General features: G+C 44.1%; 1 protein-coding gene across 2 annotated transcripts in view; it reads right to left on the bottom strand.

The window, feature by feature from the left end:
- Positions 1 to 24,066, bottom strand: part of NAPRT (nicotinate phosphoribosyltransferase) — a 368,826-nt gene that overhangs the window by 73,995 nt on the left and 270,765 nt on the right. The window lies entirely within an intron of this gene.

Here is a 24,066-nt window from a genome sequence, read left to right as displayed (position 1 = left end):
TTGGGTCAAGTTCGCGCTATATAAAACTCTGCCAAAAAAAGGAGTATGCAAAGCATGTGTATCTACAGCTACACATGCCTCAAACATGAAGTTTCCAAACACTCGGAGAGGTGAGGATGTTTTTGGGCGTGGTTGGCTACTGCTAAGAATGGATTACATACTTTTCCATGGTGCCAAAGACTTTGACAAGGCTGATGCACACGGATATCAATGAACTGGTGCCAATGGATGAAGAAAGCATGGAAGCCGTCCAGGAGCTCAAACATTTGTTTTGCAGTGCACTGCTCTTGGAATGCCAGACTAGACGAAAGTGGTCATGCTCAGTTGCCATGAAATAGATGGGTGTAAGTTGACTGTACTAACACAACCCCATGGAGATACCAAGCGTTCCACTGGCTATTTTTACACCTACTCTTGATCTGGTGGCTGTAACACTACCATGTTGTCTCAAAGCAGTTGGAGAGGTTAGCATTAGCATACACCAAATTGAGGAGATCGTGATGGGCAATCCTTTGATTGTGATGGTGCCGCACTATCAAAATCCTCATGACTTGTACCGCAACTCAGCATTTGACAAATAGATGCCTAACCCGCTATGAGAGAATCATCTTTGCTGATGAGAAGTCTTCCATCTGGAGAGGCAACACACTAAACCCAGCTTCTCTATTACCGAATGAAATGATGAGGGTGACTTCAACCATGACTGCATAAGTGTAACAGAGTTGTGCACAAAACCAAGGCCTTTCTAATTCTGACAACACTCTTTTTGTTGATGGGTCATGTCTGACAGACTGATGCTGTATCTTAAGAGCTGCTTAGGACACATTTACTTTGAGGGGGTAGTGGAAGCTTCTTACTTGTGCCATGTAACTTCTCCAGAAGTACCCGAATTGATAGCCCTTACCAGAGCTTGCTGTACTTCAGAAGGCTCACAAGTTACCATTCATACTGACATCCAGTATGGATTTGTGGTTGTGCATGACTTTGGTCGGTTGTGGACCCAGTAGGGATTCCTAACTACAGATGGCACCCCAATCCAGAATGGGTTGTATGTTTCAAATCTGTGACATGCCCTCCAATTGCCAAAGGAGATAACTGTGGTGATGTATGCTCACAGAAGAGCAACAATGATTTTGTCACCAGAGGAAACCCTTATGCAGATGAAGTCGCTTGATACTACATTCTTCAGTCCAGCACCTTTAACCTAGATATGCCATATGACACAGAGGGAGAAACAGTGACTAATACGTTACTGAATACTGTATGCACTTTCAAGGAGTTGAGGAAATTACAACATGCTGCCCCAGATATATCAAAGGCTAAGTGGGGAAAAAAGTGAGAAGCGCAAAGGATGCCAGTGATATTTGGGTGTCAAATGAAGGAAAGTCAGTTCTCCCAGATTGCCACCTACCTGCAATTGTGAGACACATGCATGGTCCAACTCATGTAGGAAGAGACGTTATGGTATCTGCTTTTTCTTCTCTTTGATTTAATCCTAGGTTCCGAATGATGGCAGAAGATGTGTGCCTAAGATGGACTGTCAGAAGCAAAATGTTGGCAAGAGACTTGCAGTGTCCATTAGTCACATTGGAAAATCTGATGGTCCATTCAGCCACCTTCAGATTGACTTCATGGAAATGCCACAATGTAATAAGTTGAGGTACACCCTCGTCATCATGTGCCTATTTTCACGATGGGTTCAGGCTTATGCCACCCAGTGATGAGACGGCCCAGCAGTTGCCAAACTATTTTTGAAGGAGTTAATAACGCGATTTGGGGTACCAGTTCATCCTGAATCGGATCAAGGAACCCACTTTAAAAGCAAAGTTATGTTGTTGTTGTGTACAGCTTTAGGGATTGCCAAAAGTTTCACTGTAGTTACAGATCAGAGGTATCAGGAACTGTAGAAAGAGATTAGAGCAGACTTGCAGGCCCGACCCTATCCCTTCTTATCAATGATGCCAAATATGATTTTTGCTGGTAGATTATTGGAAAACTTTAGGACACTCCTTAGGGGTTGGGGCAACTCCTCCTCATAGACAAACCGATATAATGTTGTGTGCTGTTTTCCTGTTGATTATATAATAGGTCCTAAAATACTTGTTCCGAGTATCCAAGTGAAAAGAAAACCAACTCCCCATAGTTGCAAGTGTGTTTTTTATTTTGTATATAGTATTTTCAGACTATCCTGCATATTTTTCATACTAAGTTTGTTACATTCGCTTAGCAGCCAACACAAATTTCAACCCTTACAATGCCTGTATGGCGGAGGTTTCTCAAGGCTGTAAATTCAATACAAAACATTACTTCACCGAATGGCTTTAGTTATGCTACACATCTCATGTGAGCCAAGTGAGAAATATGTGCTTATAAGCCTGATTTTGGTAATTATGGTAAACAGTGGGAGTGTAGGTGGAGAGAACCCTTACAGGAAAAATGTTATTAAAATAACATTAAAAAGAATATAATTAGGAGGGAATAGGGTCAGGGTGGTGATACCGTTGTTGTCCATGCAGTTGGTCTATTGCTAAATGAGATAAGGTTACAAAACATTCACTGGCATTCAAGAGAAGGTACTATTACTTCCGCAGATCAAATTTCCAGACCGAAGTCCTGAAAATATTCTGGTTTTGGTCAAGTCTATATCCAAGGTGAATCCTGGATAGATTGGTAAATATGTAAGAAAAAATTCATACAGACGGGGATGCACAGATAAGCCATCACATTGGTATCCTATACAATTGGTTCGTGTGCTGGCTCCTTGGCGCAGTTAGGGCGTGACTGGAGCTACTTGTAAGGTTCTATTCAAGAGAAAACAATATTAAAAAACAAAAGACTGACAAAGCAGGTTGCGTGTAAATGGTCACGCTGTGGCATACTGCTTGATAGAGAGGCGATTCATAGTTAATGACATATTGTGGTGTGTGACATTTGGTCTTACTCAGAGGGTTATTAAGGAAAAGACTAGTCAGAAACACGTAAATAAGGCGCAGGAGTACCCCTATGCATTGTACGTCCTTTTAAAGTCAACGGAAGCTGTACTTTGCGGTGCAAGGTTCCCCTAATGTTCCAGGTGGGCTATGCCCTTCAGAAGCCATTCACGCCATGGCTTGAAAGCAGTAACAGTGGATTGAGCTGTAGAGCAAAATTCGGCCAGACAATAACTCCCTGTTGTATACATACCACGTGGGTCCATGCAGTGTCAAACATGTCTAGTGTACAAAGCGACCCATACTATGTCTATTTGTCAGACTCAGAAGGACCCCTTACAGGGTGTCCAAACAGAAGTTCAACCGGGTTGAATCCAAACCCCTTCTGAGGAACCTCTCTGCATGCAAACAGGAGACATGGCAGTCAGATATCCCATCTTCCTTTGAGTTTGTCGGGGAGTCCCATGATCGTGCTCTTAATTGTCTTGTTGAATCTCTCCACCAAGTCATTAGTCTAGGGGTGATGGGGGTAGTGAATGTGTAACTCACACCACATTCATCCCACTTAGCTTTGAGGTAAGCAGACATGAAATTGGTACCCCTATCGGAGACCACTTCTTTAGGAAACCCAACCCTGTTAGATGCCAAGGAGGGCCTTTGCCACTACAGGAGCAGTGGCAGTCCTAAGAGGGATTGCCTATGGATACCTACAAGCATGGTCAACTAATAGTAGTATAAACCTGTTTCCAGATGCCGTAGGAGAATCAAGGGGGCCAACCATGTTGATTCCTACCTTGTAAAAGGGAGTTTCAACCACAGGTACTGACATTAAAGAAGCATTTGGCAGTGTACCAGTCTTGCCACTGGCCTGACAGGTTCAGGAGGAGCGACAAAACTCCTTCTCAGACATTTGGGGCCAACAGAAATAGGCCACTAAACAGTCCCAAGTCCTTGACTGACCAAGAAGTTCAGCCAGGTTGGATATCATGGGCTAGATTGAGAATGTATTCTCTGTATGCTTGGGGTACAGTCACTCTCCTGACTTTCCCTTCATTTGGGGTCCCTGGCCTCAGAATACAGCAATCCATCCTCCTAATAAACTCTGTGAGTGCCATTGGCATCTCCCTCATCTTGCCTGGCAGCTTGTTGCCTGAGGCTCTTAATCATTGGGCATGTCCTTTGCTCCTGGCAAAGTTCCTCTCTTAAAGGTTCCCCTGCACTTAGAAGCAGTGGCAGGTCAGGCCAGGCTTCCTCAGCTGCAGTTCCCTCTTCAGACACCAGGGTTGCCTCCTGGGAAGAGTTCTCCCCTGATCCTGTGTGTCTTCAGAAGCTGGGTCAGCAGTCTTCTAGTCCTCTTGTTCCTAAAGTGCTTGGCTGAAGTTTCAGGCTCTAGCTCGTTGCATTTACCCTGACCCTGATGTGCAGCCTGTGCCCTAGTTGTCACATACACCCATTCAAGGAGAAAGTATTCCTGCGAGGGCCCTCCTTTCCACCTCTGCCCATGCCGAATTCTCCAAATCATTGCCTAACAGACACTAAACTGGTATGGCAGGAGACACAACCGCCTTCTTCTGGCCAGTAACTCTTCCCCACTCCAAATTCACCAAAACCACTGGATGAAACTTAGTCTCATTATCAGCGTTGGTAATTTGGTGTTTAACGCCTAGGATCAGTTTGGCTGCTACCATGGTAACACTGGCACCTGTATCCCTCAGAGCAACTACTTCAGTCCCATTGAATCTTGGCCACTGCCAGTACTTCTCCAAGCTGGGAGGTGACACTGCCATGGTTACAATGTACACCCCTCCCAGGGAAACCAAAGGTGCCTCGTGTGTTCTCTGGACCCTCCAGAATACACATCTACTACCATCCCAACACTAAAAATACCCTTGAATTGTCCCACAGCGGGAGACTTCTTGGTGCATATTGCATTACCCCTCTTGTGCCCTGCCTGCAGACAAAGCACATCCCAGCAGTCTAGGGATCCCCGTTCTCTTCCCAATACCCATTTCCTTTGGACCAGGAAGAGTCTCTTGGCCCACTCTCCTTGAAAGTGTTTTGGGGGCCTGAAGAGAACCTTTTTTTATCCTCGTCAGTGCTCACCTCCTTCCCGGTTGTTAAGTTTGAGCACCCTTCTTCCCTTCCCACAGGTATTCGGAATGAAATGGTGTATGCCCAATTTCGCAAATCACTGAAGATTTGGCTCTTTAACCAGTAATCCTGTAAACTGCTATACATTCTTTGATCTGCTCCGAGAAATCTTTTTTGCGTAGCTGCCGCGCCTTATAAATCCAATAAATAAATAAAATTCTTGGAGCCACCTCCACCTTAGGTACCTTGGGTCTTGTTCTTGGAAACCCTGGTCTGACCAATTTATCTGCAATCTTTCCCAGCTTTCTAGGAGAAGATACTAGATACTCCTGTAATTTTGCTTATGGAACAATTTGTTAGAATGTGTTATTTCATCAATAGATTATAAAGCCCTTCATATGTTTCCACATCATTGCCTTCAATCCAGCCTTCCAGTGCTTTTACTGAGGAGTCAACAGAATCAACCCAAGTTTGGTTTTGTCCTTTATGGGTTTCTCTAAATGTGATTATGTAATCCTCTGTAACGAGTCCAGACCCTTCCATGAGGGTGCCTTTCATGTGATGATAGGACTCAGCTACCTGTTCATCCAGGGTCAGAAGTCTATTTTGGCCTTAACTTGTAGGAATTCCCACAGAAGTGAGCCACAGTGTTGGTGACATACTCTTTTCATGGTACCGGTCCTATCAAAAGCTGAAAAACATTTTTAAATGCCATCTCCATCTTTGTAACTGGGGATTATACCCTTTGGAATCTTAGGGTCACAAGATTCCTCCCTGAAACTATTATCTTTGCTGCCACCATCGTTGGGCTCTGGGCCTGGGTTAGCCCTTCTTTCTTCTTGGGCTAGTCTCTTCTCCTCAAGTTCAAGCTTTCTCACCTCTAGGGAGATTTGGACAAGCTTGTCCTCAAGGTCTCCTACTAGCCTACTTACAGTTCTACTACTAGGATGGCCCCTGTCACTAACTGCAGTTGATGGTGATATCGTGAAGGGCAGGAGATCTCGGTTCTCATCCTCTTCCACTACTTGTTGAGCTAAGATCTCATCCTGCGTCAAGCTCACCTGATGAAGGTTCTCGGCTTTATCTTGCTCATCCTCATACTCTTAGAGAGCCTGTACTAGATACTCCTTTCTGGAAGTGACTTTGTAGCCAATGCCCCCAAGTTTGCGCAAAGCTCTAAGTTCCTGAGAGCTGGGAGAGTGACTACCTCGAGATTCAGTGCACTCTCCACTGTGCTTACTTTATCTAGAAAGTGGATACTTATTAAAAATTAAAAATTGGAAACTTAAAAAAAAATACCTTGGCCTATTTTATACAAACCTTTTAACATTCATACTCTTTAATTTGCTATTGCGATATTTATGTAACAGGGTCCTGGCAATTGAAACTAAAAATAGATTTAAAAAAGAAAATATGTGGAGAAAAAAATCACTTTATGTATCTAAAGTCAATTGAGGATTTCTCATGCAAAATTAATACTCTGTCAGTACACCTTATCTCAGTACTGACGGCAAAAAGCAGACATGCTACTTAGAGAAACATGTGTTAAGGCATTTCACCAGCATGGACGAGAAGTAATTTAAACGACTCAAGAGAAATCGGAAACCAATTTATAAAAATAGTGCTGATTTTTATATATTTTTTGACACCAAAACGAAATCAATACAAACAGTATAACCGGTGTAGCAGGGTTTCCGTTCTCCCACAGAACTGTGCACAGAGATCTAGAACCTGGGTGAGTCAGGGTGACCCAGAACTCACCTTTGTTTCAGAAATCCCCTTACCAAGCTAGCTACAGTGTCTCATCGGTAGTAAATACTTCCCAATGACTTAGACAATCCAGAACATGAACTTAGAATACCTCAGGTATCGTGGAACACATGAACACTCTTTCGTTATATAATTATTCCAAACCGAAACTGGGAGGCAGAGAACACACGTGCAAGTTTGAAATGTTTATTTTTCAATGCAACATTCTCAAACGCAGTATCTTATATAATATCAATATACATATTATAAAAATCAGAGTTAGCAGCATAGTCACTAATCCATAATAAGCAAAAGGCGATAGCATGTTATGATGCAAAGATCTATATAATTCTGTATCACCTATATTTCGCGCACCCTAATTAGCATATTATATTATATCTAAGAAGGTCTCATCTGGGTTCTTAGCAGGGCGGACCCATACCTCTAATTCTCAGTAGTAGGAGATCACATCAACCGCTACCAGCTCTCAGCATGCGAAGCATCAAGTGTGTTGTTTCATTCTCTGTAACTCTATCTTAAACCCACGTAGAGCCCAATGTTGGCAGCAACATTATTTATGTTATGACTAACGTGGTGCGAGGATCAGGCCTTCATCAACCTTGTGTTAGGTTATTCTTAGAGTGTGCAGTTCTCAGTGTGCAGACAGTTGTACCAAGTGTACCAAGCACGACTGATACCAGGGCAATAACATATTATTCTCAAATAAATCACATCTTTCGTCTAGGTTGAAAGCTACAATAACAATTGGGTGTCGTGTGCAAACCGAAGCAGAAAGAAAATATGGCGTTTAAACATTTAATAAGCACATGCTAACTTAACACAATATATAGAAACGTAGTAACCATATGACACCGGAGGTATCAATTTGAATTAAATCAGTACTTTGCAATGTGAAAACAATAACGTTGCGGTCACTACGAAAAACACCATCATCAACTTTATTCGGTTTGTTTGTACAAAACCATCAAAGTACACAAAAGATAAAACATTGTCAATTTACAGTTTAAAAATATAAAAACAGGTACATTTTCGGGTAGTTTATTAAAAAGAACACTAAAAAGATGGCAAGCCAAACATACATCAGAATGCATTAAGAAACAGCTAAGGGGCATGCTTCCTGAAGAAATGAGCGGAATGATCCTAAAGTGCACAATGCATGGGTACATATTTTGCAGAACAAATAATAATACAGTGCAATCTATAATACAAATTTCTGGCAGATTATCCATAAGGCAAATAAAAAGCGATTGACAGAAAAAACTATTGGTGATGATACATCTGATTTTAATACTGCCTAGCTCCTAGATTAAGGCAGATTTGTCTAATCCACCTCCTGCGTATCTGCTGGTATCTAGGGCAGATAAACAAAATGTGTTCTTCAGTTTCTCGGACAGTAGTACAGGAAGGACATAAATCTAATACTTGGCCAGACGCCTCCTTACTAGGACATTTTAGGAGCAGATTGCCATATCTGAATCTCACATATAGACTTCTTGCCAGAAAGGGTTCTAATTGTTCTAATTGTGGGAGTGACTTTACAGCTAAAAATGTAGATGTTAACTGACCGTTGGTCAAATTATTAGTATCGTTGACTGCCACCATCTCCCAATATCTGGCTTTTAATCTCAGTAAATCGTTTCTTGTAGCCCTGTCCGGATGTTCCAACAGGTCCTTCATACTCAGTGGCTTGCACCAGTCTGCAATGTGTTTAAACCATGGTAAACTTTTTGCACCATTGATCATCATAACCTCCAAAAGAGAATTTCGATAATCGATAAGTTGGGGGTTATCCATAGGCACAGCCAGTAGGTTAAAGGTTTAAAGCAGCCAGATTCTCAATACTATTCAGCCCAAGGTCACAGAAGAGGGGAATGAGAGGAGTTATATTCGGTAGCGAGATGAGGGATCTAACAAAGATATTTTCACAAGTCGTTAGCTTATTGGCGTTGGTGTAGCCCAGTTCTCGGCTCCGTACAGGGCTCCGTTTTGGGTTTTTGCACGATAGATTTTTGCTGTGCTGGTGATAGGGGTTGAGTGTAAGATTGTTTATTAAATCTTAAAATAGATTTAGACCTTTGGCATAGTATTAGGTAGTGATCTGGATGATACGACCCAAATTTAAGGTCTACATCATCCATCTCACCCCTTTTTAACCAGATGCTCACGCCGATCTTTATTAAAGTTTGGTTTGGATCAGCGTTTGCACCTGTTTACTTTTATCACTTTCTCACTTCATTCACTGTTTTTATATAAACCAGCTCCACTGCAGATGCAGGTGTCGTAGCACACCGGTTAGGTCTTTTACCTGCCCGGTGAAAATACCCAATGATTTCCCACATTTCATTTCACTTCACTTTAATAGAATTTCCTTGTTTCTTTTTTCAGTCACTCCTTTGTTGTTGTTTGTATTTCATTTGGGGTATAGGAGTGTCCTTTGAGCCCTAACTCTTTTGTTGTTGTTACATAGTATTAGGTAGCTCTTGTTTAGCTGGGAATCTCAACTGAGTGACTCACTCAAACCTATGCCAAGATAATGAAACATCTTTACCCGCTCAAGGGGCTTGTGTGTAATCTTGATCTCCCGAAGGCCACCCCGAACTTTCCCAAACACCATATATTTTGTCTTGGAAATGTTGAGTTCCAATCTTCGGTCTCTACAAAATTAAAAAACTCTATCCAATAATATTTGCAAACCCATTGGAGTCTTAGATATTAATAAGGAGTTGTCTGCAAAGAGCAGGATAGGGACTTTTTCCCCGTTCAGGCAGGGTGCGTCATTCTCGCCAACCATTAAGCGACTTGCCACATCATTGATGAACAGGGAAAACTGCGTGGGGACTAAAACGCACCCTTGTCGAACCCCACGTTGTATCGGTATCTTCTGTTAGTTCACCATTTTCCCCCATCTAACTTGGGCATAATAATCCATGTGGAGTCGTGCCATCACTGTAACCAGATCCGAAGGAGCACCTAGATCGAGCTTACTCTTCCATAACAAGTCATGCAGTACCAGATCAAACGCGGCTCGCAGATGCACGAAAGCTACATAAAGCTTCTGTTTCCTAAGTAGCACATACTTCCAAGTTAGTAAGGTGAATCTGAAAGCTTGATCACACATGCTTATTTTGGAACGAAAACCCGCCTGGTATGTTGACAATATCGAAAAACACATATATGCAATAGGGTACTTTGAGAGTGAGTTCAAAGGAACCCACTTAGACTTAATGTCTTGCGAATCCCTAGACCACTTCACAACAGCTAGGACAATTTTATCTCGTTCAGGGGAGTGGGGTGCAGATGGGCACTTTAGCTGTCAATCATGCTTGTGGTGTTGGAAATGGTTTCCTTAGCAAAAAAAGGTACTTGCGGGTGAGTTGAGCAAACCCCTTTGGAACTTCACCAAGGAGCTGGTCCTAGACCAGGACTCTCCAGACAGTTCTGATCTACCTGGCTCAGGTGACTCGGGGGCAGAGGTGCTCTTGGTTATCCGTGGTGTTGAACTGGATCTGTGGCTAGAGGAGCTGGCATGCGTGCCAAGAGAGGGTGAAAGAAATGCAAGATCTTCATGATGGAGCTACAGGGGTGGTTGGTTATTTGTGCAGGTGAATCCCTGCTTTTAAAGTATTGAGTAAAGCAGGTTGTAGACAAATTGACCACCAATAAGCCTTGGTATCTGCAATCACTCCAGTTGAGGAAATCTTCGTCCAGAGAAACGCTGTAAAAAAATGTAGCCTCCCTCAGGATCGGGACTACAGTTCCTAGAACCTGCATGCCCAAGGACTTTAAGCGGTCACATCGGACGACTCGGGGAACAGGACTTCAAGGTCGTGGACTTAGCGGTGTGTGCCTGCCGAATGTAGGGGTCTAGTTCCTCTAGCCCAAGGGAGTTCTGGTGAAGTCTGGAGTTTGCAGAGGGGTTCCCCTTCCTTCTGGAACAGGCCTCTTGCCTTTGTCGAGTCGAACACCAGTAGATGCAGGGTGGCTGTAACAGGTGCAGAGTTTAGCATCTCTCTTCGTGGAGTCCTGTCTTGCTGTGGGAACGAGTCTCTTCTTGTTATCATGTCAAATCTAAGATTCTGGTGCCTGGAGTGTCCCTCAAATCCTAGATTTAGGGGGCTTTTGTGGGTGTGAGGACTAGTAGCCAATGGACATCTAGTCCTGCGCCTAATTAGCCCCAGGTGAAGACATGCTGTGGGTGTAGGTTACTACAACTAGTCAGAACCTGATTTCTAGCCTAACTTCAAGATGTCCAAAACCATCCTCGACTGTATACCTTAGCTGCAACACCCTAGAGGTGTGTTCAGTCTTGTGGAGATGGACGCCTCCAGCATAAATAATTTCCCACCTGCCGGGTAAAACAGTGTCTGGAGCAGGAGGAGGCTTTGGCCTCGAGTGGGGGACAAGTTCCTTTGTCCAGTGACGTCAGTTAAGCCTTTGAGGCTCACTGCCACACCGGTCTAATCACTAGCCATCCTGTGTGGGCGGAGGTATCACCTTCTGTTCACACAGGTCATTTTCTCTAGCTTCTGGGAGCGGCACACACTCCCCAGCATTAGGTCAGACTTCGGTCTTGGCGGCACAAGAACACACAGTTAACTTGGTGGAAACGGTCGTAAAAAAAATACCAAGTTTCCTACCTATATATATTTTTGGTTGGTGGAAATTCTCACCATCTAATCAAAGCTCACTAGGAGTCCTAAAGGAGCCAAAGAACATGCACAACTGTCTACTGTAGAACGAGTAACCAGACAACGGCCATCTTGGGTAGCGCTCTAGTTGTTCACTGCCATCCTCTTACTTAATGGAGGCGGTGCAAGTGCGCAATTGATTGATTTCTGCAGCGTGAGTGAATGCAGGCTCTGCCAGTGTGTTAAGACCTCGGGAGCATTTCTTTTAAATATTAAAACTGCGATTGCCACATTTTTAGGGACTACGATGTTTTTTTAGAAAATACTTGTTACCGTGTTTTTGCTGCTACAAGTTTTAATTCAGGGCACATTGGGTTCATTGCTGTCATTCTCGCCACTTACTCCCTCGATGCACCGGTTTACTCACTCTAGTTGTTCACCGCCATCCTCCTACTTAAAAGAGGTGGTGCAAGTGCGCAGCGCGCACGCCAAAGGTGCGCCAAAGTCAAGCCCGTCTGCGCCCCGGAAGCGCACAGCGCCAGTCACGCTGCCCTAAATGGCCCACGTTTAATATATTCTAGAGAGGAGCTTGTTATGCTGGACAAAAAACAAGAGCAATAGGAACGATAGCCTCAAAGGAGATGATATGATGGGTAAGAATTCATTAAAGAGCTCTAATGAGGGGATTATCAGATGTGGACTTATTAATGTCAGATCTTTGATGAAACATCATACGGAGATCTGCATTCTGTTGGAGGACCATGATCTCGATGTCCTCTTTTTAACGGAGACCTGGACACATGTTGACAGCGAAGTAGAGCTCGGCCTTGCATGCCCTCCGGGCTATAGAATCTGCAATAAGCCAAGAAAGGTTGGCAGGGGAGGAGGAGTAGGATTCATATACAAGGATGTATGGAAACTTTCTTCCTGGGGTGTAGAGGAGATACCGGGGATTGAAACACTGGGGTTTACACTTAATGGCTCCAATGGTGTTTTTGTAAAGGTTTGCATTGCTATAGACCGCCGGGGGGAGCTATCTTTGATCATCAAGCTTTGATAGACAGGATATATAGTTTAACACATTCACACTCACATGGTATTCTTAATACTGCCTAGAGTGAACTTTGCCAAGCTTATGTGAGTGTCAATCTCCATCAACTGGTTTCACATGCTACTCATTTGAAAGGACATGTGCTGGACCTCGTCTTTGCAGATGCAAAGGAAACAGCTGTTCAAAAGATACTGCCCCCGTGTTGGACTGACCACTCCCTGGTCCTTTTTACAATGAAGATAGATTATCGGGGTCAAGTAGTCGGCGGCTCCTCAGTTGTCCGAAGCAGCAGAGAATGGTCAAAGCTACTTAGGTTAGAGTGCTTCCCCCAGCTGGTTAACGGTAAGTTTGCTATGCAGAACTCGGTGGAGGAGAGTTATCTGAATCTGGGCGATCAGATTCGTAATTCTATTGATCACCTTGCTCCGCTGCGGAAAGTTAAAATGGGCAAAAAAACATCTGCCCCATGGTATAATGAGTTGAAACTGCTGAAGACCAGCTGTAAGCAGGCGGAAAGGAAGTGGAGGAAGAATTACTCTGAGTCATATAAGGTAGTCTTTAAAAATCTGCTCCAGTCCTATAAAGTGTTAATAGGTAAAACTAAAGCTAAAAATCTTGAGGAGATTCTTCTTCTTGCCCCGAATAAATCCCAAACTCTTTTTAATCTAATTAGAGGCTTATCCAACCCGGACTGTGCTAAAGCCATCATCCCAAATTCACAAGAACTATGCGATAGCCTGGCGAATTTTTTGGGGATAAAATCAGCAACATCTTAATGGGACTGAATCCCGTTGTGGAAGTGGATGGGCCCACACAGACTGATAATGGGATGGTACTTAGTATTGAGATAATTAATACAGAACATTTATCCTCCCTGGATCATTTCCCGATGCCCTCTTATGAAGATTTCAGTATAATCGCCAACGGGGTCTCCTCTGGTTCCCCTAGGGATCCGCTTCCTCCTAAGTTCTGGAAGCTGTTTGGAAGAGAACTCTTTCCACTTTTACACCAGATTTGCTGCCAATCTTTAGCCACAGCTGTAGTCCCGGATTGCTGGAAATTGGCCGTGGTTTCCCCTTTATTGAAGAAGCCATCATTGGATCCTCATAATCCAGCTAACTACAGGCCCATCTCCTTGCTACCCTACCCGATCAAGATCCTGGAAAGGATAATAACTAAATCCCTTTCCAAGTTTGTCGAAGATAATCAGCTGCTGGATGAGGTCCAATTTGGGTTTCGCCCGGCACATGGGACCGAGACTGCTCTGGTAGCGGTCCTAGATGACTTGAGAATGCGAGCAGACAGTGGTCAGGCAGCCTTTTTAGTGCTGCTTGACATGTCGGCCGCGTTCGATACAGTTAATCACCAGACCCTGATCGGGAGGTAGGAGGAAGTGGGTATTGTGGGTAAGGCTCGAGATTGGATTCATTCCTACCTTTCGGATAGGCAACAGGCAGTATTCTTGCCTCCTTTCTGTTCATAATACAGCAAGGTTGAACAAGGGGTTCTTCAGGGATCGGCTATCAGCCCGATCTTGTTTAATCTTTATCTTCGCCCCCTCATTGCTCTGATAAAATCGTTTGGAATTAATGTTGTCAACTCTGCTGATGACACTCAGTTTGTCTTCTCCTTTGAGGGCAATAAGGCAGTGTCTCTAGAAAAGTTTCATGACTGCTTACTCCAAACGGCAGGTTGGCTAAAACGGAATTCTTTACAATTCAATGAGGATAATTGTCTATATGCCCCATAAATTGTTTTATGTATATTGCTGTTGAAATGCGTATCGAGTGTTGCACTAATGTTTATAATTGCTTTGTGTCACGACTTTTCTTCTTTTACACTATTATCGCTGACATGCTTCTGAACACTATTTTAAGACAGCCTCATCCATGGTGAGCACGTGGGGTTTACCGGCCGTGCCTCCGTGGTAACGTATGTTTGAATTGGTGAATTGCCCAGATGTCCCGTCTGCACTTACCCAATAGAAACGATCTAACGTTGCAGACGCGTTTCAATGTTGCTAGGCAACCACGTCCGGGAGCGTCATTTTTTGTATACGATGACGCGAACGTCCTATTTTACCCGGGAGCCACGTCTCGAACGGTGCTTCCGTGTTTCTACTGAGGCTGTACGAAGCGATTGACTGCTTGTACGTGGAAGAAGACTGTTTTCCCACGGCCTGAAAAAACTGATCACAGGTATGACGAATGGATCTGGGAACAGAGTGGAAACTATCGTTTCTTCGATTAGGTCACAGACCTTGTTTTTAATTGGGCTGTACTATTCTGTTTTTTTCACAGCCAAATCCACTTCACGGCTTGAGCGTTACCAAGGAACGCCTCGTGGGTGAGTGCAACCCGCGTTTTTTGTATTTTAATTATTTGTAGTATATGTCCCAGACCTAACTAGATGAGACACACTGACAATCCATAATGTAACAGTGAATAACTTACTCTATTGACAATTTCATAGGGTAATCGAGTGTTTTGAGGCTGGATTTTACGATTTTTAAATAGTAAGGCAACAATAATGTTGAATGTCAATCTGAGCACTGGCCTTATTGAATACATGGTGATTTGATACAAGCAATGGGTTTCTCATAAGTCGTACTTGTATAACAGAAGTGATCCATTGTTATTAATAGCACTAACGGCGATCCTATTCCCCCCTTTTTTTCAGTGCTATCCACAGCACGGAAATCCCTATTGGTGCAGAGTAACGTTGCACGAGTGGCACACCACTGAAGGGGGAGTGCCCCAAACTCCAGTTTTGCTTTGATTATATAATTGCCTCTTAGACATAATTCAGAGATATTTTAGCCCGCATATTCATTTGTTGTTACAGGTGCCCACTGACATTGGGGTTACTTTACCTGCGTGCACATTGACCATACGCCCACCCACCCCCTCCTTGACCCGTCCTGATGAAGACCCGCCCCTGAGGAATCCAGCTACCCAGTTCTCCTTTTTGGGTCGAAACGTCGACAATTCTCCTTTGGAGCCTGCACCTACATGGTACTGCCCCCCTCTCCCTTCCCCCTCCCTTTCCCCTTTTCGCTTGTACAAATTAAGGTATACGGAGGACTATCAAACCACGTGCCAGCAAGAAAGAGTTAAATTTTTTGCAAGCTTTTAAGTTAGGGCAGGCTCAACTGTGTGTTTTTTCATATCAACAATCTCATTCTCTCTCACAGATCTTCTTGATCTTTCACATGAGCACTTACTTTCATCCTTTTCTGTGCACAATAACTGATAGTGAAACCCCATTTGTAAATATTTGTGTTTTTCAAAAAAATATATTAAATGAGAAAGTCTCTCGGACTTTGGTGAGACAAATTAGTTCTAAGTGTGTTTTCCTGTACCAATCGACGATTTGGGCTAATTTATCCAATATGTTGTGTTTTATATTAATTGCAGTGGATTGAATCTAATAGTGACTAAAGAAAACAAATTTGAGTATATCACTATTTTTGTGTATATTGAATGAATGTCTAGGACCAACTGTTGACTATAATACTTGATACCCAGGTCCTTTGGCTATAATTGGGTTACCCCCTGTTCTACAATAAGCTTCTTAGCCGCCGTTACAATGACGGAGTCTGGGGTCGGGTCCATCCGAAGAAAAGCCGGGTCAGATTCCGGAGCCCGGTATTTCTTGAGTAGCTTGGAGGGGGCTGCCTTCGTCACCGCCGGGGATAGAAATAACTCCTTGGCGGGTTCTACGAATCCGGGTACCAACGGAAGCAGCGGCCGAGACAGATGCCTCTTGTGGTGCGTCTCGAAGATCACGGACATCGTAGGTGTTGGCACCATCACCGTGATCCCTAGTTTAGTCGCACCCCTCAACAGCACCTCCTGGAAAGAGACTATGTAGTCAACGGGTGACACTCTCGTCCCTGGAGACTCCGACAGCGTCGGCGAGTAGTCCCTGGTGGACGAACCCGTACGGGATCTGGATCTACGCCTCCTGTGGCATCGTCTTGATCGAGATGACGACCGGCCACGGCTCCGCGATCTCCCTCTCCGGCCGGAGCAGGCGATGGCGGCCTGGCCGGGAGCCTAGGCTTAGGAGTTCCCTTCGGCGGCTTTGGAAATCGTGGCAACAAGGCTGTCCGGGGTGGAACCACAGGTGGAGGATCGGAAGGAAGAGGCTGTGGCAGAAGTTGAAGCGGCGGTGACTGCCGCGGAGCCGGCCCATGAGGCGGTGGTGGAGGTGGTGGCGGAGTAGGGTTCCGCGGAGGCGGACCCTTTGGCAAAGGAGGAGGGGTAGGCAACCTAACTTTAGTAGGTGTATACACCACTGAGTACACCGAGCCCGGTGACTTTGTCTTCTTACTTGGCGACGATGGCGAACCAATCGGCGACCTCCTAGCGTCAGGACTCCTCCTGCGCTTCTTTGGCGTCAAAGAACGCTGGTTCGACGTCGAGGAACGTCTTCTCGACGTCGACCGGTACCACCTCCTCGCCGGCGAACGCCTCCTCGCCGGCGAACGGCGACGGCGGGCCTTCGATGTCCTCCTCGACGACGAGGATCCCCTCGACGCCGACCTTTTCCTCTTCGCCGATGGCGAAGTCGCCTCGACGGCGAGCGCCGACGCCGGGCCTTTTCTCGACGTCGAGTCGACGATGATGACCCCGACGTCGACGGCGGTCTGTTCAGCTCCCTCGACGTCGGTCGTCGACGCCGCCTATCCCCAGAGCCCTGGGGAGATGGGGAACAGATTGCTGGCCTCCCCCTCGACGCCGTAGTCGACGCAATCGACGCTGGCAGAGGATGGGGACGCTGGCTGGATTTCCTGCCCCTGGGGAGCCCCCCAGAGGCCTCAGCATGGGCAGATGAACCCTGCCCTGACCCACCTTGCGCCTTCTGACGTCGGTCCTCGAGGCCCTGGAGCCTGATCTTCATCCTCTCTCTCAGGGTCCTGGCTGAGAGGGTCTGGCAGATGTCACACTCCAATGGGACATGAGAGGAGGGAAGGCAGACGATGCACATTGCATGTGGGTCGGATTTGGCCTTCTTCCTATCACACTCTGGGCAATTATCAAATAAGCCAGGCTTTTTGACAAAATAGGGCACTCACAGGGAAGAAAGGAAGCCTAGTACTTTAAGAAAAGCACTACAACACTAGAAAAGTGAGAAAAATCACGAAATAAACCCTTGAAAGGGAGAGCTCAATGCTCCAGGGTCCTGCTTGCAGGAGCCGGAAAAAAGAACTGAAAGTAAAAGGGACCTGCTGTGCATTCTGGGATACTGGGAGAAGTTCTGGAAAGTTCTCTTAAAGGCACAGTATCCTGTTTGAGCCACATAATGGCAGCCTATTGGGCTTGTCTGTCCATACCTTCCTCTCTATCATTCCAGAGGCTTTTGCTGGTAGAGGCAAGTTTCTCTATGGAGGAAACTGGGCAGGCTGTACTGTTTGTGTGGATTTTTGGTGGAATTTCTAGTTGAAGTACTGGACAGTGTAGCCTAGGGATATAGGGTGCATTATCTGTCTTTAAATTCTCTCAAGTGTTTTTGCAGTTCTGCATTTTTTGACAACTTAAGAGATTATTTTTGATTGCTCCGGGGTCCACGCATATGGGCGGGACTATTCACTAGATTATGACTATACACAGAGATCCCCTACTTCAGAACCTATGTAATGCCCTCTGATAATACAATCACACATACTCATTCACACAACATTCATTAACACACTAAAAAAGCACAAAAAGATGCATCAAAAGTCTGAAGATCAAGACATATGAAGTATTCGAGAGGGACTAACATTGCAATCAATTCCTTTGTTTGAGTAGTAATGATGTAATGTATCTGAATATCAGTTGAAACTTTCTGCCATAAGTTATTAGTACATTTCAAACAATGACTGTGTTCAATGGTCCTCTCGTTTTGTCTCCAGAATTTGTGCCGACTTGCGTTTCCGTGATGACCCCAGTATCCTGGTCGCACCTTCCTCAGGGCGTTAAAAGCATAAAATGGGTCAGAGGGTCTTAGTGCCAACAATCAATGTGTACAGTAATAGTGGAAATGTTTTACATGTCTGTAAGTCTTGGCTCCAGAGGATAACAAAATGAAAAAAGCTCAAAGAGTTTACATGAGGGAAGTCTAGGAAAAATTGTGTTGTTCATTTGACCTGAGGAAAGTGAACATGCAAAATAGCAGATAAACAGTAGCCCCTCGTGTGAATATCATGGTGAGAAAACAGTACCTCTATGGACAAACTCCGGAATGAAGATCAAAACAAACACACCACGTGTGTTATATAGAGAAAAATATGTGCTGTGTAGTCAACGTCTAGAGAAGGAGATCTATCCAGGAAGGGTAGGAAGAGAGTCACCATGAAGAACCAAGATAAGAAAGCGGGGAGCTAATGGTTACCATTATAGGAGTTTAACCCCTTCGATGCTCATGACGAGCTCAGCTCGTCATGAGGCACGGTTGAGCTGTGCTGATGACGAGCTGAGCTCGTCATGAACAATGGGAATGCACAATCTGCAGCACAGGAGGGGAATTGCTGCAGCAGCGATGGTGATATAATTACACCTCTAATAGAAAGAACTTGATGGATCAAAGAGACGACGAGACCATAGGATGGGATAGAGATCCCATGGGTGGAAAATGTTCCTGCATATAGATAATAAAAGATATAAACTATAGTTATTCTCAAGCGCATATCCATATAGAGTCCTATAAATCTCGAGAAGGGCAAGATTAAACTTCCTTCGCATCACTGGAAAGGCCGCTCTCAGAAGGTATCTCAGGTGGAGAGAATGGGTGTCACGACTTTGAATTTGATAGCTGGAGTCTGTCTGTATGCCTAACGTTACTCAAGATCCTGAGTATCAACTTGACATCATAATCAAAAGTGCATTTGAGGAGAAGAACAGAAGCAGAGAGAAGCCATAAACGTTGAAAAAGTTAAAAGTCAGACTGGAGAGCCTCTGAATGATAAAGAGGGATCGCTCACATTATATCTGTCCGAACCAGAGTGTATAGAGGGGTCTGGTCCTGGCCAGAAAAAGACAAATAATCTGAATATTTTAATAAGTAAACAAAATGTAACTGGAAAATCCTGAAACTATAACAAAGCTAAATATCCTCAGGATGCCGCTGCATTAGCAACAATATATGGACAAAGCTAAGAGTGAACCAAGCTTCATAGTACGGTACACACATACCAAGAGGAATATTTAATGTTGTGTGAGGAGAAAAACCAGTCTAGTACCTCAAAAAGGCACACCGGCGTAGTCAGTGATTATTGGCACTGCATTCCTTCAAGCGGGCCGATACAGAGCCCGTACATATGGCCAAAAACATGTGCCCTACATAAAACAAAGCACATGAACGCAGGGGGAGGAGAAAGTGGAAGCTCCCATTAAACTGGTAGAGTGGCTAATCCCAGCGAACGCACGAACAGAGAATTCTGTATTTTCCCTCTGATTTTCCTGCTTTTCACTTGTTATCTACAGGGGCCTTAGTTTTTGTTATGTCTAAAGTGCCATCGAGGCACATGCACGTTACACCTCGACACTACCATCATGTTGGGGGTTAAAAAGCATGTGTTTGACACCAACACGATTGAAATTGGCCAGACCATCATAGAGCTGAATATATATGCAAAGCCCATATGGCAGCCCATGTTACCCGATGGATCAGATGGACCTTCGGTCACTTTCGGCACATATTCCCACACATCCTATAATGCACCCTGCCTTCTCGGCTGTAGGAGGCCTGCGTTAAGAAGGACTGACATATTACATGCAGTGAGGTGACCCTGTCACACATGGTGTGTGCAGGGTCTAACTCAAGCAGGCAAGCTGCTCGTGCAACGCTGACATGGCAAACATGCAGACATTGTTTTTTCTTGGGTCACACGGGGAGACAATAAGTCCTACTCTCCTGGTGCTCCTTTTACATTGCTGCCCTGGGTACCACTGGTACCAAATACTTGGTCCTTACAGGGGTGTGGCAGTATTTGCCCATTTGAAGTACCAATTCCATTTACAGTTTAAGGGAAAGAGCACTGGTGCTGGGCCTGGTCAGCAGGACCCATCACACTTTACGATCAATCACCAGAGCATCTAGCAGCAAAAGTGGGGGATGACCATCCAAAAAGGGGAACTACAACATTAAGCTACCGCACAATTCGGTAGGTAGTGGCTATGCCGCATTAGATTTCCCCAGGATCTATCATACTAATGAATCAGACTTTCCTCTTGAGAAATATATTAGGTGAAATAAGCACGGCTTCAAGTACATTGTTAGTGATAGTTTAGGAGCACTTATACCATCTATAGGAGTACTATTGAATGATGTAAAGATTAGGAAATGCTTACTTTAGTTGATCGACTTGCGACTAATATAGCGGGCAAACTCACAGTGATCATTTAAGATCTATGAACTCTGTTTATGCAAACAATGCCTTGCGTTGGATTTTCTCCTCAGGAGAGAAGGTGGAGTTTGTAAAGTCATTCATGCTCGGGAATGTTGTGCATACATTCCTTGTATAGATAAGCAACTTGGCAGCTATATTACTAACACCACAAACTAGGTAAACAGGAGGAATCGGGTTCCTGGGAAGGATTAGGATCATTCTTTGTATCCAATGGAATGGGATTTGCCAATATATGAGAGTGGTTTCGTGGTGTAGGAGGAGGATATGTGAAGTTGCTACAACCCCTCTCTTGATCACACTAATTGGAAATGCATGTGGGCTAATTTTCAATAAGTTTTGCACAGACATTTCATCGCAGAAGGGGATGAATTGTGGGTATAAGAAGCTGTCAGGAAAGACAGAAAAAGCGGAATACGGCTTGTTGTCACAGTTGAAGAGATGCAGAGCAAAATTTATGACACCCGAAGGATTTAGGAGAGACGAAGCAGAAGAAATTGCTGAATGATGTGTTGTAATAAACGTTTTGTGTGATAATTAAACTCATCTGAGGGGGTTCTATGAGAGTCGATTTTCTGTCAATAAAGAGCATTATGAACTTAGCTTATGCTAACAGACTGTATTTACACTGTCCTCCATCTTCCCTCAGCGTCACAATATTTTACTTGATGATACCATATGAAATAAGGTACGATGATATTCTGCTGATCCTGTTCTAAATTAAGTGTGACTAGTGTTTACATGAGTAAGCAGAAAGTGATCTCTGAGAAGCTCTCATTGAGCCAAATCAAGGATGATTCTCACTGTCCTAGGCTTCTGCTAAAACAATGTATCTGCACAACTACACAGCTAAGACGGTGAAAATGGTTGTATTTCAATGTAATACTATCCTGAGAGACTCCTCAAATGCATTTTGTGGTAACATTTTTCTTCTAGCTTGTTTCCTATTGGTGCAAGTCCTGAGAAACATGCATTCCCAGAGAATGTATGAATGTCTTTGTTTAAAGCTCTATAAAAAAGCATGAATTTCTGTAACTAGAGAGACCCCGATTTCCCCATCTTAGGGCCCGATTACGATGCGGGGTGGTACGGCTCTGACCATCGGTTAGAGCCCTCCAGCATGCATTGTTATCCTTTTGATGGGGTCGGTCAGTAGGGAATCCGAATGGGATATCCGAATGGCTTACGACGGGCTCAGAGAGCCAGTCTACCATTCGGAAAACCTTCAGTAATTCCACGGCCGGTTCTTTCCGGCGGAGGGATTACGATGGCAGATTCCCACTGCCTTTCTGACACAGAAAGGCATTGGGAATCTGTCTTTGGGGGCCACCGGCAGGGGCCCGATGGGTGCAAGGCCACCGAATGGCGGCCAAGGGTCACCTATTGTGCCTCCTGTTGATCCTTGCAACCCATGGCAGGCACCTTAAAGTGCCTGCAACAGAGTGCAGGGGATGAACTGCACCTCTGCTTTTTGCGATGAAAGCATGCATTCCGTTCGGAATGCATGCTCCCATTGTAAAGTAAAGGATTGCGATCAATGGTCGCATCCTACTTGCTGGGCTACAGGAGGTCGTTTGGTTCCAATTCCAAAATGAAGTCAGACGGACTCCGGTCTGTCCGACATCGTAAGCAGGCCACTGGAAGGAAAATCTATGCCAGATTTCTTTCAGAACTGTAAAGAGTTCTTTGCATCTATGATTTCTATGCTTTGCTGCTAAATTTCTTCATGTACAAACCAAAAAAGAAACCCAAGGGTTTATATGGACCATGGTATAAGCTATTCTATAGAACATTGGTCCCTACAAAAAGCATAGTTAATTTTGAATAAATACAATTAATGTTGCAAATGTCAGAATTTCAGATTTGTTTATGAAAAATATTTATTTCGTACTAAAATAATAGTGGGTAGTACCAAAGGAAAAGATTTTTCTTTTTTTGAAACTCCGGCAATTACTAACAAGTGACATAAAACACAATCCTCATAAGTTACAATACACAACATCTAAAATCAGCCCTATCGTATCACATATGCAATACAGGGCTTTAAACTAGCTACATTTTGCTCATGGCATCTTTTCTGTAATTTGTCTATTAATTCTTTATATAAAGCATTGAAACAAGAATCTTTGTCTGTCATTCTTATTAGAAGTTTTTAGCTGTATTACAGGAGTCCCACCCACTAAACAAAGACCGTTCCAGTCGGGGGTACCAAAGTCTGTATGAGGACTACACAGCACCCTGTCCAATTTGTTGGTGCATCCCATGAGACAAAATTAAAGATGGACTTGCTCTTCGACATACGCATCTTCCTTTTTCAGCCTCGATTCAAACTGTAAAAGTCTCTGCTGCTTTTTTTACTACCCTGCAATACATAGAGAAGTCCTATGAAAGTGAAAGCCTAACGGGATCGGTGTCAACCTTTTCTTGAGAGGATTCTAATTCTAGGTCTTCTCACCTTTTTGTGCATCATAGCCAACTTCTCCGCTGTTCTGATGTGTATAAATCATTTCTTATTCGTCCAAGTCCATATCTACCTTAACATGCCGCAGTGACAACGGGTCTAAAGTGTCTGCTATCACTTGTCTGCTTCTTTATACATAGTGGTTTTGGAAATCTGTATATCTGTATGGATTACTTAAAGCCCCTTTTCTTTCTGATTATCAGTTAAATTTCTGCCTCTATTGTCCTCTTCCTCTCAACAATGATGATGTTGCTGGCTTTTTGTGTCCTTGTAGGATTTTCCATCCAAGGGTGTCATTATCCTATGGTCCCTTTCGAGCTGGATTGCCTTTTGAACAACAGCAGATGCCTTTTGGCATAGCCTTACTGGTCTCTTTCTTTGGGGTGGGAATATGAAACTACTTTGACTGCGTACTTCTTTGGCGTCAAAGGCTTAATTTTATGCTGTTCTATTTTGTCTCTTGACGATTTTAGTTTCGGCACCTAAAGCGGTAACTTGGTAGGTGTCTCAAGATGTTTTTTCCTTTGGAGAACTGCAGGTGTATGGTCTTTTGTATACAAAAAAACTCCAAACGTTGAAAGAATTTATTCATAAAATCCTCCTTAAGTGTCCTCCTGGTGTTATCCTCAAGTTGCCTCTGTCTCATTGTTGCCATCTTCAGAGAAACCCTCTAGGTTGACAAAGATTTCTCTACTCACCACCCACTGATCAAGTAAAACCTGGCCTCTGTCTATTATATCTTG

The sequence above is a fragment of the Lissotriton vulgaris genome, chromosome 4_1 (assembly GCF_964263255.1).
Source record: "Lissotriton vulgaris chromosome 4_1, aLisVul1.2, whole genome shotgun sequence".
Taxonomy (NCBI): Eukaryota; Metazoa; Chordata; class Amphibia; order Caudata; family Salamandridae; genus Lissotriton; species Lissotriton vulgaris.
This window is presented reverse-complemented; position numbering and strand designations above follow the sequence as displayed.